The sequence below is a fragment of the Vicugna pacos genome, chromosome 15, assembly GCF_048564905.1.
Source record: "Vicugna pacos chromosome 15, VicPac4, whole genome shotgun sequence".
In the NCBI taxonomy this organism is placed as follows: Eukaryota; Metazoa; Chordata; class Mammalia; order Artiodactyla; family Camelidae; genus Vicugna; species Vicugna pacos.
The window spans coordinates 28,877,569-28,896,965 of NC_133001.1; the positions used below are offsets into that span (position 1 = coordinate 28,877,569).

At 45.3% G+C, this 19,397-nt stretch overlaps 1 protein-coding gene across 1 annotated transcript in view; it reads right to left on the reverse strand.

The window, feature by feature from the left end:
* Positions 1–2,743: 2,743 nt before the first annotated feature.
* CAMKMT (calmodulin-lysine N-methyltransferase) overlaps positions 2,744–19,397 on the reverse strand; it is a 429,706-nt gene continuing 413,052 nt past the window's right edge. Inside the window, exon 14 of the transcript XR_012059060.1 lies at positions 2,744–2,785. The gene's annotated coding sequence lies outside the window, so the exon portion shown is untranslated. The remainder of the gene's footprint in view (positions 2,786–19,397) is intronic.

Sequence of the window (19,397 nt, forward strand, 5' to 3'; positions counted from 1 at the left end):
GGGAAATGAGTGTCACTCCTTTGTTTCCACAAAAAATCATTGGACACCTCTGTGGTACCCAGCTCTGCGAGGGTCTCAAAGAGTGTCCCGGTTAGAAGTAAGAGAATCCCGGTCAAACCAGCATCATTAAAATGATGCAGGACTTTTGGTTAAAGATACAAGAGTATCTCAGGCAGCCAAGCAGCAGGAGTAGTTGCCTCAGGACAGTCTGGGACCAGAGGTGAAGAGGCACAGGAGGGAGGTGGCCACTCTCACCCTCACTCACTCTTGCCTCCGCTTCGTTCATGCCTCTCTGCTGACCGACATCTCTGCTTCTTTGTGTGCATGGTGGACCAAGGCCCCCGCAGCTCTAGGACTTGCATCTCCTCACTTCGGGAGATCAGCAGACCATACTCACTTTTTTATTGGCCAACTCCAAAATGCCTGACCTAATGGGTCAGAAGTTGATCCAGAGGGCTGATCCCTTATGTGAATGGGGACCTGTTCTCAGGAGAGAAGGTCATGGTTAAACAGTCTTCAACAAATTAGGAACTAACAGCTAGCACACTGGAATCTTCGATTCATCTTCTATGGGGCAGAAGAGGCAGCTCTTACACGTTGCTACCACCAGTTAAATGAATGAGTTTATCAAGTTCTTTCCTGAGGACAGGTCTCAGGGAGGTTTGGAAATAACTGTGAAGGCATGGGATGCCCAAGGGAGGGTAAGGATGATGCTAGGAGGGTTGAAAGGTCTGCACTATTCTTCTGAGGGCCCTGTGAGGCACGTAGACGAGGAGAGGTGACGGACTTGGGCAGCTGTATGTCGTGAGAGCCATTTGAACTTGAGTTCAGAAGCACATAAGCTCCTTGAGTGACTGAATCCACGTGGCTGGGTACTTTTAGTTGCTCAGGGAGTTCATAGAAGAATTTAAGAGGATTGAGGACCCAGGCATGTTCTCTAGGAGCCTGTTCTTCATGGCCCTGGGAGATTTCCATGATTGTTTGACTTATGGGCACTGTTTGCCTTCCCTTTCTTCCCATTTCCTAGAAGGTCAGCAGGCCAGTCCTGGGGGATCAAAGGAACAGAGGGTACTTCATTTAGATCTAGGTGTCAGGGTTCTACAGATCTGCAATCAGAAGCTTGGAGGACCAGGACTCCTCTGGCTTCACAGGATCCAGTAACTTACTCTGAAGGACTCACCTTCCTAACATCTTCTCCTTAGAAACCCCTTTTCCATGAATCAGATCTTGGCTTCATTCTCCCCAGGCACTAACTGAGGTTATTGGTCAAGAAATCAACACCCAGCCAGGGGGCCGGGCCCTGCCTCACACAATGTTAGGGTCTCTGAAAGCAACAGAAACAATTCCTGGCAGGGTTGGGGCCTGCTCCATCCCCTGGGCTAGGGATGGGCGACCCAGATTGTCCCATGACTTGGGAGCAAGGCTGTGGGAGTAGGGCCACCGTCCCTATAAGGGCCAGGCCACAGGATGCCTTTTAAGTCCCAATTGTTGCCTGTCTCACAAAGCAAGAGCCAAGAAGTAGTCCTTCCTCTCATTCTCCCACCTTTCTCAGGGCAAGAGAAAGCACAGATGGAGTGAAGTACAACGAAGAGACTTTGTTTCTAGTTCCAGCTCGTTCATTCGGTTATTCAGCAGATATTCCCTGAGTGCTCACCCCAAGCACTGGGCTCAACTTGGGGAATGTGCCATGAGTGAAATAGATCCAGTCCTTGCCGAGACCAGAACAGGCTCTTCCTGGGCCTCAGTTTTCTCATCTGTAAAATGAGACAGTTGGACCAGATTCTCAAATTTTAGCATGCACTCCAATCACCCAGAGGACTTGTTAAAACACGGTTTGCTTGGCTTCACCCCCAGAATCTCTGATCCTCTGGGTTTGAGAATGTATCTTTCTAACAAGTTCCCAGGTGTTGCTGATGCTGTAGGCCGGGGCCACACTTTGAGAACCACCGGGCTACATGAGCTCTCAGGCCCCTTCCAGCTGTGACGGTCGGTGATGTGGATGCTTTGGTGGTCGCTGGAGTGGCCTAAGCAGAAAGGGATTGTGCAAAGTCAGCCTGGAAATGGAAAAGTCCCATAAGTTCCCTAAGCTTAGGGGTAAATGGATCAGAGATAAACCTCAACAGAGCCACTAAAGCATTTGCCTCATTATTTTTTCAAAAAAATGATTAAAAAGTAATTTCCTAACATGAAAGTTCAATCAGATGCTAGAGAAATTATTTCAACTTTCCATTGGGGGAAAAAAAGGCTCCACTAAAAAGCTACAAGGGTATTGATGTCTATTAAATATTTGCTTTTCTCTCTAGCCCACACTAGACTGAGTAATTTGTATTTGGCAGAAACCAGCTGCAATTACGTTAGTCAATCCAAAAGCCCAACTTGCTCATACAAAATGCAAACAAATTAGTTAAAATGGCCTAATTAGTGGACTGTAAAAATACAAACTGAGGCTGGCAGCCTGATGTGTGTTAGTCAAGGGCACCATTTCCCCACACGGGGAGCCTGGAGCAGGGGACCACGGGACTCGGCTCCCAGCTGATGGAGGGTCTCCTCCTGGGACCACTAACAGCCAGTGACCCAGAGGATCCCAGCGCTTCTGCCTTAGGTAACCCCGTCCTCTCCTGGCCTGGGGAATGGCCTCATCTTTGGCCAAGTAGGTGCAACAGTAGGAACATGGGGTTTGGATCCAAATGAATTCAAGCCTGAACCCCAGCCCCACCAACTCACCAGCTATCGCTTTAGATGCCTTAGGAAAGTCTCTTCACTTCCTGAGCCTCTTGTTTCCCTTCTAAAATGGAAAGAATGCATCCTGTACTGAAAGGTGGCTGTGAGGATTAGCAATTAGTTCTATCTGCCTGTGTTGTAGTTGTTTTGTTATGAGTGTAGGTCTGGGTTTCCTGGGCCTTCATGTACCGGAACCAGGATTCTGGTTCCCATTTAGGGTACCAGCAGGCAGTTTTGTAGAGATTGGATGAGTCTGAGGTAATGACCCTCAGGGCATTGAGCAAGGTCAAGGACTGTGTTCAGAGGATTGTGGTGTGACTCAGCAGCTCATCTGGGCTGCATCCCAGGGGGCTACAGGCTGCAGCTGTATGGATGCACGGGTCACAGAATCAGAGAGCTGGCAAGGACCACAGCCACCTTCCAGGCTAAGGGTTCAAGCCCTCACTGTGTCTCAGGGCCCCTCAGGGAGCTTCCACAGGAGGCTGGAGCCAGGACCCCACTTCCAGAGAGTCTGATTCAAGCAGCCTTGGAGGGCCCCAGACGTCAGTGTTTTGATGCCTCTCCAGGGGACTCTAAATGAAGTCAAGGTTAAGAATCATTCCTCTAATCAAACCCTTTATTTTGTAGGGAAAAATAAAAACAAGCAGTTATGCAATGAAAATCTAAAAAACAAACAAATCTGCAAAGCAGTGACAACAACTCAGAGACTCAGAGAGAGGTGAAGGTCACCCAGATTGAAATTTTCCTTAATTGTTGGATCAGACCGTTGGCTCTGATAGGAAGGAATGTCTGCAGGCTGCCCATAGAGTACTGGGGCTTTCTCCCAGGCCCCTAAAGGAGGCCAGACTTTGGTGACAATCAATATCTTGTATTTTATAACACCTTCTCGCCAACGCACATTTCCAGCTCAATTATAGTCACAACATAAGCCGGCCTGAGACTTGGGAATCTCAGGGAAGTGCCACAGTTTGTTTCAAGATCACACAGCCCATCAATGTCAGATGCAAGACTGAGATACCCAGGGGGTGGGTGTTAGACAAACAGAATCTCTATCAATTCTGGCCACCAGACTTTGTGATTCATATCAGGATGGTTCCCATCCACTAGTGGATTCCACTCCGAGGCAGACAGCAGTTACACACTTACGTAGAGAGGACCAGAGATATAAGATTTCCTAAGCAGAGAGGTGTTTTGTTTCCTTACTGGGCGACCCTTACCTCAAAAATAGAATCTAACTGATCAGGGACTGTGTCTCATTTATTTTTATATCCTGCATTTAGTGAGTGTTCTTCTGAATCTTTCTGCCTCTGTTCTCATGGGCGTCTGCTTGCTCTAGCAGAGCCAGACACCTGGACCCAAAGAGACCGGACACAGGCAGAATCTGAGAACTTCTCACCCTGAGGGAAGGGCCAGAAGGACTGGTTCTGCCCTTGCCCCACTTCTCCAGCTCCAAGCTCCCCTCATGTCCATCCTCACCACCCCAATTCCCAGAACCAAAATCTCAGGGAACATCAAGATACAGTGTCATTTCTGACTGTGGCCTTCAGTAATTCCATCACTGCTTATGTTGGGACCTGACTAAGTGCTCTGAGATGTAGTTCACTCTTTGACATAATTATCTCAGGTTGTAAACAAGGCTTCAGGCTGAGATGGGATCCCGGGCTTTACCCACCTCCTTAAGCCAGATTTTTAGCTCATTAGTCCTTGGCTTCTATTTCCTCACTTCAGTCTCATTTAAGGGTAAGCATATCCTTGTAAGAACTGCGTTAGCTGCTTCCCACAACTGTGGGAAATGCTGTGTTCTGTTTTATTTTCTAATTTTCCTTAGTGAAGTTCTGTTGGTAGAAAAGTCAGTTTGTCTGAAAATACTTTGAAATGTATGTGTTCTAAGTACAGACTTCTTTTCGGCTGCTAAGTATTTCCTTTCAACACATTGAAGATACTTTTTTCCCACTATTTTCTGGCTTCCATTGTTGCCATTGGGAAGCCAGCTGCTACTCCAATGATCATTCCTCTAAAAATAATGTTTTCCCTCTCTGGCTGCTTTTAAGATTTCTCGCTTTGTCTTTTGTGTTCTGTGATTGCGGTGGGATGCGCCAGGGTATCTGCATTGCCACCGTATTGAACTATATAGATAAATATCAATTGTAGGTTTGGGTTGATAGAAAATTCAGACATGGACCTGGATAATTCAGATGAGGTTGCTTATGTATAAAATACAGATGGAAGTCCGCCCCATGAAAATACACAGCAGAGGGAGACAGCAATTTAAGCTCCTGGACCCCAAATTTCCTAAAGGAAGACACCGCTGTAGACGGCAATTTATAAGTGAACAAGGATCACATCACACTTTCTGGAAAAGTATCTTCCTCTTCCAAGCTCAGTTTCATGACCAACCTTGGTGCTGTAGGATATACAGTATGACCACATAGTGTAGCACAGTACAATGCAGTATGTTTTACATGAACGCAATTGCCATTAATCACTCCCAGCTTGGTCTTGAACCTGTGCTATGAAATTAGAACAAAGGGCAGGGACCCAAATATTTGTAAAGGTCCTAGGTATGATTTATAGGGCTTACTCTGCCATATAATTTTATCTTTTATTTACCTTCTTGAATTTTTTTTTTTTTGCTCAGAATCTGTGGAAAATTCCTATCTTTCAAATATTGCTTCTGCCCGATTCTTCCTTTCATCTCTGTAATTTTCTTGAGATGTGTGTGAAACGTGTTCCCCAGATCCTGCATGTCTCTTCACATCTCTTTGATGTTACACTTCTCTTTGTCTTTCTGAGCTGCATTCTGGGTAATTTTTTTCATTCTCTTTTCAGAATGTCTAGTCTTCTGTTGAAGCTATCTATTGAGTTTTTAATTTCACGAATTTAATTTTTTTATTGCTTAAAGATCTATTTGAATTCTTTTCTAATCTGTTTGGGCATTTCTATTGCCTCTTACCGCTAGTCATGATTTTAATCCTTGCCTTTACTTTTTAAACAGTATTAAACATAGTAATTTGTATTTACATCTGATCATTTCAATATCTGATGACTTTGTGGGTTCAGTTCTGCTATTTGCTCGCTCTTGCTCATGGTACTTTGTTTCTTTGAATGCTCTGTGATTTTTGACTGTGAGTTTATATCTTTGAAACTTTACCCAGGGGGATTCTTGAGGTTTGAATTAAAGTTCCTTCAGAGAGGTAGCATCTCATTCCCTAGGTGCCTGGGACCACTACTAATTTAGATTCACCTCTTCAACTTCTTAACTGGAGGCTTCTTGGACCACTAGGGAGTATGAATTTGATGTATAAACCCATGGGAGAGCTGGCACATGGTTATAAATTCTCAGAAAAATTCTCCCCTTCTGTTTAGGGTCAAAGTTGTATATATATAATTTTCCTTGGAGTCCCTTTGGTAGGAATACAGTCTAGCTTATTTCTCAGTCTTTACAATAATGGGGCAGTAATTTGGAGTCTCAGTTTAATTCATAGGGGGTCTCTACTATATTCTCCCACCTCAGGTAAGCACTAGGTTTTTTCTTCTTTCCCTTCTTGTCCTGTAAGGCTGTGAAAACTAAACCAAAGTTCACACGATTAGGCAAATGCCCTCACGGCCAAAGCCAACTTCAGGGTCCACTTATTTCTGTATAGTTTCACTTCCACCTAGTTTTTATCTAGGAATGTGCCTTAGCTTTTTTCAACTCATTAGTATATTAAAGTGTGTTCCTTTTGTTTTATACAGGATTTATATTTGTTTTCGTTGGGAAAACTGATCAGTGTTTAGTCCACTGTCTTGTACGAAGTGGATGTGGCTAACCTATTATCCTTCTGATCCTGTGCAAGCAATTGACCTCTTCAAACCTCAGTCTCCTCATCTATAAAACCATCTATTTCCTAGGGTTATTTGAAGATCAGTGGAGATATTGTACAAAAAAAGATTTTTTAAAACTGAGAAGTAAAGCAGTATATCGATATGAGAGCATTTTGTGACTCTGTATCTAATAATTTCTTTTTCATGAAGATGAGTGAAGAAAGTTGGCACAAGCTATTTATAATCCAGCTCAATATTCACCTAGTCATGCAACAAGCATGTGCCAAGCACCTTCAACACGGTACTCTCCTAGCCTAGCGGTTCCCTGATTCAGTTATTTCCTGAGGTGTGTTTTCCAAGACCAAATTGTGGTTTATTTAGAAATTTTTAAGAAATCCTCTGCCATTCACTTATATTTCCCTTTTCTTTCTTCTCAATGACAGACACAAAACTGAGGTGTCTTTCCTAGCACATCCTCATTTCCTCCACCAGCCAAAAAAGTATTTGTTCCTTTATGGACAATTTAAAGTCCTGATACCTTCTGGGGATTTCTTTCAAGGACTGTTTTCAACTCAAGCTATTTGTGTCCAGCCAGGGCCAGTCCGGGGAGGGGCTAGGCTGTTGGTCCAGATGGTGAGTTAGAAAACCTGGGTTCTAATTTCCTTCTCCACTATTTGGCTATTTAGTTTGGGAAAATCATAGCCCCCAATTCTAAAGACCACACATCCCATCCTTAAAAAAAAAGAACATTAATCCCAGGTTGTGAGGGTCCTCTGAGGGGAATGCACAGGAAAATACCCTGGAGATTTTGAAGCTTTCTACAATTTAAGAGAAAAGAATGGTCACTGCCCGGTGGTAGAAATGATTCATTCTCATACTACCACCTCCCACTAATCATATCCCAGGCCAGAAAAAATTTGCAGGGCACACTCTCATGGAAGCCAGAATCTGAGAATGCTCACAACTGTATGCGTGGCAGGACACATCCCCCTGGCTCCAGGGAAGAGTCACATTCCCACCGCCTTAGGCTTTGCAGCACCTGTGTCCTTGCCTGTCCCCAGCTGCCTGCCTAGCTGGGGCAGCCCTCCCAGCTCAGCCCTCCCTCCCTTGGCTGAGGGGACCCACCTCCTCTGTGCTGGGTGCAGAGTGGCAGAACCAGCCAATCTGCCAAAGGCTGTGGTATCAGGGGTCGGTGTCAGGACGTGCTGACTGCGGAGGACACAGTGACAGGCTGAGCTGGGCCAGTAATTAGACAGTGAGAGCTTCCTCCAGCAAGCTGCAATCAATAGGTCTGCTTACCCAGGAAAAAAAGATTAAAGTAAAGCAGATGGTGGAAGATAATAATGTCTTCCACTTAACTCGCATTTGCACTCGTCAAAACACCTTTGCCACCATTTTCTCATTTGGTCCCCTGCACCTCTCTTGTCAGATCCTCTGGTGGGTGTGGCTGTCCAAGTTTACACAGCAGCTGACCAGCCTGGCCGTAAGAGATGAGACACGTATTTCCCATCATTAGTCTCTCGGAGAGAATGCAAACATATTCACTGATGCAACACATTTTAACTTAGCACCTACTATGTACCAGTCACTGTTCCAGGCATAATGGATACAGCAGTGAATGAGACAAAGTCCTGTTCTCATGGAGGTGCCAATTTAATAGGAGAAGACAATACACAGATAAATGAACAAGATATCTGCGGACAGTAATATGTGCTATGAAGACAATAAAATGGAAAGATTTGAGAGAGAGGAACCAGCAAAGCTAATGGAGCCTGGATAGGGCTCTCTGAGCAGGTGACCTCTGGGCTGAGACCTGAATATCAAGAAGTGGCTTGAATGTCAAGAAGCGGTAGAATAATGAAGGGAGAGGGAGGAGCAGGTGCAGATGAACAGTGAATTAATAGTGCTGTGGGGCTCGCAGTCTCTCAGGATTGAAAACGGAGGCTGAGAGAGAGGAAGTTCTCGAGTGAAGCACAGGGATGTTGGCCTGGAAACGGACAACTTCCCTCTGGGGCTCTTTTCTCTGGCTACCAACTTTTCTTTACCCTTGGTCTCAGATTGCCCATCTGTGAAATGGACACAGTGGTGTCAGTCACTGTTATAGACCCCACAACGAAGAGTTGTGAAGTGTTAGACACATGCTATCCAACCACATCAGCAAGGGGTTGCAAGTTCTTTAGACACATAGTGAATATTAAATATTTCCTGTTTTAAGAAATGTTACCAAGACAGCTAAAAGGTAAGCCTCTCTAGACTCCTCGCTTGGATTAAATTCAACTGGTCTAGTTGAACATGACACCATCAGCTTCCTAAGGCTTCCTGTCAGTGATACCATGATCTCTTAACTTTATAGAGTACATGCCACTGTACAGAGCCTTTGACAGCTCTTGCTAGACATCTGCTAGATGGTAAGCCCCTTGAAGGCAAGGACCACTTACTTTCTAATTGTAAGGGTGCAATAAATGTTTGTGGGATTAGTATGTGAAAGGCACAGCTTTATCTCATCACAACCTGTCCCCTCACCCACCTCTTCCATGTGGGCAGGGTCATTATTAGCATCCTAACATATCAGGTGAGGAACCTGAGGCACAGAGAGTTGGAGAGAAACTAGCAGTTTCTACCCAAACTCACCAGCTTGACTGGAAACTTTCTCAGGATCTATGTCTACAGCAGCAGCAGAAACAGCAATCAAGTGTTCAGATGCAGACACAAAGCAGAGATTTCTCTCTGCCTCAAAAGTCCGAGTCAGGGACCTCAAATCTTAGGATCTAAGCAGAATTGCCTAAAGAGAACTTCCAGACCCAGAACTCAGAAGTTCTGTGCAGGAAGAGACTACGATTATTTAGATTTGGCTTGCAGGTTACCAGGCCAGAGAGTTACCTGGGCTCGTCAAGGTCACCTAAGTGGCAAAATACTTACTTTTGGTGCAGCTGTCACTTCCCTTTACAAAGGCCCCCTGTGGCAGGGCCTTGGGGTTTCATGTCATTTGCACTTGGATTGCCCAAGATATCAATCAGTTCCAGGCACCTGCCAAAAAAGTTGCGAGCCTAGGACTTTCTTTAAGCGGGGAAGGAACGGGAGTGATAAGAGCAGTTTAGTTGTTTTAATGAGGCTGAAAAATTGCAGTCAGTAGATTTAGATGGAAACTCAACACATTTGGACATCATCCCTTTTGCCAAAACACAGAGTGCTTTTGTGGCTTCTAAGATAGTTCAGGCTGCTGAACAGGCACAGCCAAAGGGCGCCCCATCTTCAGAGCGCCTTGAAATCTCTTCTATGCCCTGGCTCTCAGTCTTGGACCCACACCGAAATCATCTGGAGAACTTTAAAGCACACCACTGCCAGGTCCTATCTCCAGAGACCTGGACGCAATTGTTCTGGGATGTGGCCTGGATACTGAGATGCTTTGAATCTCTGCAGATGATTGTAAGGGGCAGCTAAGGTTGAGAACAATAATCTGTCAGGGGCTTTTCCCCAAGAGCAAGGAAGACAGAATTAATTTAACGAGGAGGAAGAAGTGTCATTTCCTCAATAGCTTGCACTCTCTGGGACTGTGCTGGGACAGTCATGTCCTCGAAGGTAGCCAGGCATCCAGTTTGTCATCCCAGATTCAACACCGAAAGTCCTGCCCCCAAGAAAACCTCCCAGTTCCAGTCCAACCTGGAAGGTTATTTACCCTATCACCTCCTAGCTCAATCCAGTTTGGCTCAGTTCTTTTGCATAATGGAAGGAGGGGAATTTAAGGAAGGGCAGGGAGGAAGCAGAGAAGGCAGTGAAGAGGCAGGTGGGGGGATGCCTGGTGCCTGTCACCCTCCAATGTGCAATTAATCACATGACCTCCTAACTTCACAGAGGTCTACCAGTTCAAAAACACTTGATATAGATAACTTTTTTCCTTGTAAAACTGAAAAGGTGGCCAAGTTTCACTCCAGGGTTAAGATAGTGTGAAGCTAAAGTGGCCTGGAGGTGATAAGGCCCCCCAGGAATTTGCACACATTTTGGAAGAGGGCTAGGAACTTGGTGGCACTAGTGTGGTTTGATATTCTCTTCACCTAGACCTTGACATGGATGGCTCCCAGGTGACATCTGAGTCACACACGGTGTAGGTGGCAACCATCCTACACCGAACCTTTTATTGGACTCTTTTATTTGCCAGACACCACGCCGACGGTGAATGAAGGTGGCGGGTGTGGGCAGAAAGGGAGCATGACGTCACTGTCGAGACGGTACTGTTAGGGGCTTCTTTGGGGTGTGCTGGGGGCAGCTAGACCGGCACAGATGGGGTGTCTGGGGAAAGGAAACCAACAGCTAGCTTCACAGAGGGTGGGCTCTGGTTTTATATCATATTATAAGTGATGAATCATGCCAGTTTGAAAAGTGGCCATTGGCCAGGAATCTGACATAATTAAATGTTCAGAAATCACTTACAAAATGACCTTGCAGGCCCCAATCATCTCTGAAGTTGACCAGACAAATGGCTGGAAACAGATAATTTCATTTTCCTTTATTTTTTTTAAGGCCTCCACTCCACATCTTCCTTACCATCCTCGAGGAACTGAATGTGAAGTTTTTGATTGGCCTTTGGCGCTCTGATTTTTCAGAGGGAAGGGAAAACACCCATTAAAAATGCCCATTCCAGGCGGATGGCTGCATCCAGCGGCTCTGGTGCCAGAGTAATGAATCTAGAATCTCCGGTCCTTTGGCCAAATCTCAATGGCTAGTAATTAAATTTCCACTAACAGTTTGTTTTATCACCTCAGTTAGCTTGTTGACATATAAGAGGTGCTGCTGAGAGGTACAGCTAGTTAATGATTTTCTTTTACATATTGATATTAGTACCTGGAGAGGGAACATCTCCTCTTCAGAATATGATTACTATTTTGAAATCTTAAGCACAGGAGGGAAATCCGTTGCTATAAATTAAACAAGAAGTTCTGAGAACTTCTATCTTCAGTTCCCATCCAGACACTAATGCATCTCATTTACTTGGTGCTGTTCCCCTGAGTTATCTGTGTCACGCAGGCGACTCTTGCATGTTGCGTTAACTATCTATTGAAAAAAAAAAAACTCGAAGTGTGCTTGTAACGATGCCCTGAGCCAGGATGCAAGGAAGGGAGCAGAACAGGAAAAATTCATCGCTGTTACATTTCAAATTGCTTGGATATTTTAATTTGGAGAGGAAAGAACCCATGTCAGCTAAAGATGGAGCTACAATTAAACTGATACGCATTCATAGTTGCCTCCCAACCTGCTCTGGTTGTTTCTTTTCCCCATCTTAAACTACATGAAATCAATTATCTCTGCAAACCAGTTGTAAGGATGGTACACCAGCCACTTACTCCTGAAGTGAATAAATTATCTGCAGTTCATTATTGATGTGAACAACTGTTTGGATGGAAAGCTCCTTTTGATTCTCCGGGGGCAGGTTCAGGAAGACACGCCCCCTGGCCTCTGTCTCAGATGCCCAGGGCAAGGGCAAGGTCTTTCGGTTGCTAACGCCGGGGCAGGAGAGGGGGGTGGGACAGAGCCGGCTTCACCTCCAGAGTGACCGGCCCTTAACGTGTGAGGCTTTACACACAGTGACAAATGTGTTCCCAGCATACCCCAGAGTGACAACTAGAGGGGAAAGGGGGGAGCAGACGTCCAGGTCTGAAAATACCTCTTGTGAGTGGAGGATGCCAGCCACCTGGAGCGGTGACAGGCACTGGTGTGTACAGGATCTGAAACGGAGTTGATGTGATGTCATTTTGGCTCTCCTATAGCCTGGTTATCCCTTGCCAAGACTTCATGTCTGATTAGTCCGCTCAGAGGGGACAGCGGATCTCATCAGCCTCGCTTCCCGACACTCCCGTCAACTCCAGAAACGCGGTGAAGGCATTTAAGATGAGGTGTCACATCTTGCTATCAAATTCTTTTGTGAGCCACCCCCCACCCCCGCCTGAGTCCGGCGCCTCCTTTGGACAACATGAATAAAGGGGGGAAATGGAGTTTCGGCTGGCTTCAGCCCGGTGATGCGTTGTGCGGGTCCATCTTCCCGGGTTAGCGTCTCCTGCTCGGCTCTGGGCCTGAGTCTTCTTTGTCAGCCAGGCTGGTAGGGGGCAGGACGCTGGCCCGACAGCGGACACTGCTGTTGGCAGCTCGCAGGAAGGGTGAGGCCTGCTGGAGACAGGCAAGGCTGCTTCTATTGATATCCTTGTCTGAGCACGGGGAAGTCATCCAGTAAACTGCTGACAAAGTCAATCCTCCCCAGCCGTGGCCTCTTTACCTAGTTGGGTAATTTTGCCACTTTAGCTCCAGGGGCCCTGGCAAGGCCCGGACCACACAGGGTTTCCTCGGGTCCAATCCTGCCAAGCTTCCTGGCAAAGGACTGGAGACTGGCTCCCCTGCCAGCGTCACGTGCTCAAATCCACCCCTCGTCCCTCCAGCTGCACTGGCTGTCCCTACAGCAGGTCCGTGACCTTCTCCCATCCCAAGGAGAACAGGAGTGTGACGTCAGAGCTGGCTGTTAGGAAAGCGATGACGCCCAAGAAATACAACATCAGCATTGGTTGGTCCTTTCTGGGCAAGTGCCTTCTCAAACTCACCCCGCACTCCCCACCCCGTAGGTATGGAACGCTTCTGTGATACCACAGCCCTCTTATCAGAAACAAGATCGTGAACTCATTTATAGTGGCATGCTAGGTATTCCATGTCTGGCCCTCCATCCTGGAGAACTGGACTTTAAAAGAAGAACCGGAAGAGATCGGTGCTCAATCCAAGAGGAATGAGCCTCTGATGGTGGAATTGCAGGCACTGAAAAATCTGACATTTTGGAATCCTTGGTGAGATATTTGTCAGGGTCCCTTCAGCCATACTCTCTGAAGGTTGGTGTCTTCATTGGGAAAATGGGGATTATAATATTAGGCCTACTTTTTACTCCTGTCAGAGCTACAGGATGTGATGACTGAATGAGGGCATGCGGGAAGTACCACTCAAACAGCAAAGTGCACAACATAATGCCATTATTTTCTGCAAGAGGAGGTAGCTTCACTTAGAGAATAAAGTCTGGACCTTCAACGATTTAGTCCCAAAAGGAGAATCTGCCAGCTGACCTCAAAACACTCTTTCCACTGAATTCCATGGAGGTTCCAAGGAAAGTTTCTTCCCTTGCATGCTCTGTCCCCAGTGGGAATAATATGTTCACTTTTATCAGACAGAGTTAATCTGCAGGAGACAAAAGCCACTTTCTAGACCTTAAGCAGAAAGGTATTTAACAGGGGGTGCTTATGAAGTGATTAGAAGAGCTGCAGGAATGGGTTCTAGCCCAGCTCCATGAATGACTCCCAGAACACCACCACAGAGCTGACCTTCCAGGGAGCTGCTGCTTCTACTACCATCAAGGAGGCAGAGGATCGGGAGGTCAGTTCTGGAATCAGTCCAACAACACATCATCCAGTAGTGAGCCAGGAATCAGGACCATTTCTAACACATCGGCCTCTCAGCTCCACAATGGGATGCTGGGGCTCTGCTACGGAAAAGCCTTTTAGGTCTATGAGTGTGCTGGCAGGAATAGTAGCCAAAGAAATGAACATGCACCCCCCCTACAGACACTTTACCATCCAAGTTTCACAAGAGTGCATACAATTGGCAGAATGTCATTGACACCCAGAACCCTAGCTGCAAAGATATCTATAGTTTTTGATTTTCCAGCCTCCCCAGTTTGTGAAGAAAGAAACAGGAATGGATGCAGAGTACAAGTCACCATATTATTTCATGCTCTACTCCACTGCATAGCTGAGATTTGAAAGGCAAGCTGACGAGGAGGACATCTTCCTCTTGGAGTGAATGCTTCCTTCGATCCAGACAAAACTGCAAAGTTGGCCAGGTGTGGCCACAGGGCTCCTAAGCTCACCTGTCCTCAGGTCCCTACAATTCCCAGAGGCCTCTTGCTCATCTCTTTCCCTCCAGCCTAGTTCCCAGTGAGCTGTTACCTACAAATATTATTTAGCAGCAAGTTCCTGGATGAAGGTATTAGAAGTCAAATGCTTATGGTCTTTTTTGCCTGTGATCTTTGGTTGTTAGTAAAAGGCTCTTAAAGACTCAAATTCTTGCTGATGACTCTAACTTCAGAACCCCTGAGCTGAGAGACACTCTTGTGCATATGATGCATATCTGGCCAACGAAGTGAGGATGAGGATGAGGATGACGATAAGGTTACTGAAAATAATAGCTAACGTGTATTGAATACTTGCAATGTACTTGTCACTGTTCTAAGTTCTCTGTATGTAGTGACTCTTTCAGTCCTCATAACAGCCTTGTGAGGTAGGCGCTATTATTTTGATGATTTTATGGCCACTGAAATAGAGACACAGAGTTTTCCCAGGTTCACACAGGTATTAAGTGGAAGAGCGAGTATAAACTCAGAGTCCAAGAACGTCTATGCTCACCATTCTCTCCATGAGATATCATGGGACATCTGCTGCGGTTCCTGGGGAAAATTTTCCTCCATGACAAAAGAGCAGCCCAAGGAGAAAACCCTCTTACCCCTTTCCCTCCTTTCTTTGCACGTTCTTGTGTTAAGGAGGAGTGGCAGCTATCTTGTAACCATGAGGCAATAAGCTTGGCAAAAGCTAAGAAGCTTATGACAGTGGAATAAAGAATGCAAAGAGCCTGATCCCCTGATGATAGTATTAGATTCTAAACAGACCCTTGGACCACCAATCTCTGGACTTTTAAAAAATAAACAATAAACAGCCTCATCACTAAACTACTGTTAGATCTTCTGTTACTTGAAGCCAAAAGCTTCCTAATTAATTGAGATTTTCCATGTTGCACCTTAAAAAGCCTCTCCACATGGGCAGCCATCTTGCTAATAAAGAATTCCAGTCCTGTTTAGTCATTAGGTTACTAATACCAGTTAAGTTCCATTATTTTTGCAAACTTTGCAACAGGAATATTATCTTCAGGAGTAAGAGTTGGAAAAATCTTTTATGGTCATGATTAGTAATAAAAATGTACCTTTCTTAATAAGCTTGACCCCAGATCCTGCAATGGACCAATAGAGACTCACTGTGGAGGTGGTGATGAGGAGCACAGTGGAATCTAAGAGCCTCACCAGGGCACTCTTGTTGGAGACCCCCATCTGCATTTTCTCTGTGGTTCTTAGTCATTATCCTGGAGAGCAAGGCCAGAGAGAGCTCTGAAGAGTCCTGGTAAGGTGGCACTTCTTTGAACTTGGGGATTCTCAGCTGAAGATTGACTCCTCCCCTCTGGTTGAAATTGGGAAGACCTACCTGCTTTACCCGCACACTGAGGACAATTATGAGTTCAGCACAATTCACTCAAATTCAACCAGACCACACAAATCAATACAGCACAGTGTAATACAACACAACGAACCCAACAACCAAAACTAGAGCAGGTGTGTGTGCACACACGTGTGTGCGTGCCTGTATGTGTGTGAATGCTTTTCCATGGCTCGCATGCTCCTGATTTCCTTGGTGACTTTTATTACCAGGAGGTTGTCTCATCAACGGCTCTCTCCTCCAAGGTGCTAGGAAGATGTTGTAGCTAAAAGGAGGAAGGCGAGTCCTCTCCCAGCGGGCCCTGCTGCCTGAATGTCCCCAAGGCTTTCATCTTCCTTTCATAGACTGATCACTCATCTTTCTCCATAGACATTTTAAAAACACTTGACTCTTTACAATACAATTCATCATCCAATCCCTCTTTTTCCCATTAAGATGTTATTCTGGGAATGTCTGTTTGCTATTTTTAGGACCATTGATTTCTTCTTGAATCATTCTGCCTGCGTTATTTGTGATGTCCTCAGACAATACCGCTGGTCTGACTCTTCCATCGACACCTAGCAGAGGCATCCTGGCGATCAGTTAGCAGACGCGGCAGGAGGGACGGGGCTGGGGAAGGAACCTCAGCCCCGGCCCCGGCCCCTCCCCTTCTTCCCCTGCAGAAATAATCACAATGACAATAACGACACCACCGCCCTGCATTTATACGGAACATTGTACTTTTCAAAGAGCAGACACCTTTCAATGAACAGCACATGATATCTTTCAAAGGATGAGAACAGAACAATATGCCAGAGAACTATTTTTGATTGGGATAGGGAGGGTGAGTAGCAGTATGCCTACCCTGGACTATTTTTCTACCAGTTTCGCATTTGTCTTGAGGAAAGAAAATCTGTTCTGTTTCACCTCATTTCCTCCCACACCTGGCCCTTGTGGTTATGTCACTGCTCCGTACAACTTGGCCCAAGTGGGACAAGCTCCTGCTCCCCATCAACACAGCCGAGAGCCTCGAATTTTCTCAGAGCACTCTATTTTCAAGCAAACAATTTCTCTCTTCAATTTCTAGGTAACTTGAATTGCCATTAGATGCAAGGTGTTGGAACAAGACTCATTCTGGGGACTTTGGGAGAAGGCATCTACTGGAAGATAGCTGGGGGACAGTGGAAAGGGAGCTGGACATCGTGTCAGGCAACTTGGGTTCAAATGTCGGTTCTGCCACTTGTCAGCTGTGTGACACTGGTAAGCAGAAGTGCGTACCCGGCTCTGCTTGTAAGGAAAACTAAATGATGTAAATGTATGAAGCAGCACTTGGCAAACTGGAAAGTGACATATAAACACAAGTTTGCTACATGAGGTAGAGGAGAGAGCCTGGGTTTTGTGGCTAGGGGCTCCTGGTTCGGGACACTGGCACTGCAGATTACTAACAGCTGAATCCTGGGCAAGGCACTTAGAACGGCGAGGCTAACAGAGTGGAGAAAAGCAACGTGAGGTGCTTAGCACAGTGACCAGTGCGCAGCAGATGACAGCTGCTTCCCCTACTACTATTACCTGTCTCAAACCACGGTCCAAATTCCCTCATATCACTAGTAAATGAAAAGAGCACGACATGTCCAAAGTTCATAATTAAATATTTTTCACATCGACTCCTGCTGGGTTCCATGGACCAGATAATACAGGTGCTTGAAGCTACCCGTGAGCCCTCTGCCCTTGGGAAACTGTTTATGTCAGTGGCCATGATGAGTTCAACTAGTAATGATGAGACAAAAAAGATAAGGACAGAACTGCAAGCGGTCATGAGAGTCGGGATGGAAGGTCTCCAGAGCGTTCACCTTTGTTCACTGGTTCTCCATCGCCATCAATTCAGTAAGGGTTTGTGCAGATTTGACCTCCTTTTATCTGCTCAGAACGTTGTGGGTCACATTTTAAAGTTAGTTTTTCCAAGCCACTTGAATCTTGATATAAAAAACATTTACTCTGATTTTTAAGTTGCTCTGAGTCTGATGTAGCTCATAGACTCAGAATTCTGCATATGATTGTATGATGTATTGTGTACATCATGTACACTTTCCCTGAGTGTATGCTCAGCACAATTATCTCTAAGAAAAGTTGATTGTGGGGGCAGGGTAGAGCTGAGTGGTAGTGTAAGCTTAGCACGCATGAGATCCTGGGTTCAATCCCCAGTATTTCCATTAAAAAAATAAAATTAAAAAAAAAAGTTGGTTGTGGTTTCAGATCTGTTGAATAGAAGCCAACATGGAAAGTCTTTGAGTGACATGACTGCTCCACTGCTTATTGCAAACTAGTGGAATCCAAAGACACTTACTTTCAATTAGGGATATAGGCATTGCTTGACTCAAGTGGCCACAAAAATCCATTTCAACCTGGTAAACTTAAGACTGAGTGAGTATGTACCTGACAGAAATGAGTACCTATGATACCAAAAAGACATTTAAAAGAATATTCATAGAAACCGTATTTGTAATAGTCCCAAATTGGAAATAACCCAGATGCCCTTCAATAATAAATGGGTGGTATATTCACACAGTGGAATATTACATAGCAAGGAAAAAGAACAAACTACTCATAAATGCAACAACATATTGTTGAGTGAAGAAGCCAGATACACAAGAATACGTACTCTATGTATGATCCCATTTATATGAAAGTCAAAAACAGGCAAAATGGATTTTTGGTGATAGAAGTTTCCTTTTGGTGGCAGTGAGGATAGTATTGCCTGGGACGGTACATGAGGAAACTTTTTGTGGTGCTGAATTATAAATATTATTGCCTTTCTGAAAAGATATTTGGAAATGGGATACATTTAAAGTAGTCCAACAGTCCCTCTAAATTTGTGGTTTCACATTTCAAAATGGCCACGTGAGCATCAACCCAGGGAAGAACCCAACGGTCATATTAGTTTCCTTTCCATTCAGCCTCTAGAATTCATTCATTAATAGATAGTTCTTGAATGAACAAATGAATGAGTGAGTTCTTTTCAATTATTCATAGAATTTTACGTAGAAAGAAGTCATTTGCCAACCAACCACTACTTTCTGATTTGACCAACCCTGCGTCAGCCAAAATATCAGTGGTCTAAATTCAATAGGCAAGATCTAGTCAAAGCCTTCTTGGAAGTGAAGGTGCCTGGGGAGACTCGTGGGCCTGGGGCTAGACCATGTGAGCATTTGAGGCCTCAGTCCTTGACTCCAGCTGAACTTACTCTGATCTTTGGACTTGAGGCCTTTGAACTAAAACGTGCCCTTGCAAGATTTCCCGGCTTCCTTGTTTGGACTGGAGAGGAATGAGAAACACCATTCTTACGGTATTTCAGGACCTGGCCTTCCTGTGCAGTCCCCAAAGGAGGAAGTTCAGAGAGGGGCAAGGGTTCACTCCAGTCCCACCATTTACAGGCCATCCGGCCACCCCTTTGCCCTGAGCACGTCTCCCCTGAGAGCTTCTTCCCTCTACCAAGCTGAGCCCCCTTCTCATTGTTTTTTTAATACTAGTCAAAGCCTTTATTTATTTCTTTAAAAAAAAAAAAGTCCTCCAGAAGGATTTTCTAGGCTGGCTTGCAATTTTATCATCCTT